Source organism: Asparagus officinalis, chromosome 1 (genome assembly GCF_001876935.1).
Source record: "Asparagus officinalis chromosome 1, Aspof.V1, whole genome shotgun sequence".
Lineage (NCBI taxonomy): Eukaryota > Viridiplantae > Streptophyta > Magnoliopsida > Asparagales > Asparagaceae > Asparagus > Asparagus officinalis.
The window spans coordinates 122,711,208-122,713,009 of NC_033794.1; positions in this window are offsets into that span (position 1 = coordinate 122,711,208).

Consider the following 1,802-nt stretch of genomic DNA (forward strand, 5'->3'; position numbering starts at 1 on the left):
AAACCCTATTTGTATTCTCCTCTCTAATAGTAGATCTTCCCCTCCTTGCCCCGTGGACGTAGGCAGTTTGCCGAACCACGTAAAATTGGTTGTTTGAGTTTGTGGCCATTGTAATAGTTTTTAGGATCCCTCGACGCGCAGTCCTAGAGCTGACGAGAGGAAGAGCTAATATCCCACTTTGATGAGATATTAGGCTTCAGATTCTTGTTCCCTTTGAGAAACAAGAATTCTTATCGATCTTTCTCTCTTATTGTGCACCAGAAACTCTGCCGAAATTTTCGCTGCGCATAACAAGTGGTATCAGAGCACGGGCTACGCTTGGGCTATTTGGAGGAGTAGATCGCTTTGGAAGCTCATTTAGGGCTTTGTTTGGTGATAAAGGTGGGATCTTTTTGGTAAAGACTCTATCTTTTTAGTTTTGGATCTATTCTTCGTTCGTTGGTGCGTAAGATGTCGGGGAAAGAAGGTGCTTCAGGTGTCGAGGGCGGTTCTTCTGGCGCGAAGACCATTCAGAGTTTGAATATCCACTCTATGAAGATAGATGTGGAGAAATTTAATGGCACAAACAACTTTGGATTATGGAGATGCGAGGTTTTGGATGCGCTGAACGCGCAGAATTTGGAGGATACATTGGAGTTAGATGGCAAGCCAGATGAGATTGAAGAGAAGGTTTGGAAGAAGATGAATCGAACGGCGTGTGGTGTGATTAGGTCTTGTTTGACTCAAGATCTAAAATATGATGTGATGAATGAGACTTCTGCGAAGAAGATTTGGGAGATTCTCGAAAGCAAGTATCTGACAAAGAGTGTTGAGAACCGCTTGCATTTGAAGAGGAGACTTTATCGTTTCCAGTTGAAGAAGGGAACCTCAATTAGAGATCACATGAATCACTACACAAAGCTTCTTACGGATTTGGCGAATGTGGATGTCAAGATTGAAGATGAGGACAAGGCATTGCTGTTGTTGAGTTCCTTGCCCAACGAGGAATATGAGACCTTCGTCCTTACTCTTATTAATGAGAAGGCATCACTTTCGTATAGTGAGGTCACTGCTGCATTGGTGAATTATCAGCTTCGGAAGAAGGATAAGGAGAATTCGACTGAGTCGGTAGCAGAGGCATTGGTCGCAAGAGGGAAGAATCCGAACCGGAAGAATTGAAAGTCACAGTCTAGAGTAGGGCATCCTACAATTGGAAAAGATCAGTGTGCTTGGTGCAAGGAGACTGGTCATTGGAAGAAAGACTGCCCAAAGCTCGACGAATGGATGAAGAATAAGCAGAAGGGAAAAGGGAAGCAACCATCATCAGAAGCAAACATCGTATCGGATGGTAATAATTCTGACTCTTCTATTTATTCGCTTTCTATCAATCCTACAGATAGCTATTCGGAGGAATCTGAATGGATGTTGGATAGTGGTGCGACCTATCATGTGTGCCCTAGAAGGGAATGGTTCTCCAGTTTTGAGAAGCTGGTGGATAGTGGTGTGGTGTACATGGCTGATAACCGTGCATGCCAGATCCTTGGGATAGGAAGAATTCGCATAAAGATGTTTGACGGGACTGTTAGAGAGTTAAACGATGTGAGATATGTTCCTTCTTTGAGGAATAACTTGATCTCGATTGGGGCTTTGGTTGGAGAGGGTCTGAAGGTTCGTGTTGAGGACATGGTTCTCGAGATTGCGAGAGACTCTCGTATTTTGATGAAGGGCGTCAGGAGAAATAACCTGTATTACTTGACTGGAGGTATAGTGGCAGGTGGAGAGCTGACGACTTCTGTTGATTCGACTAGACTGCGGCATTTGGG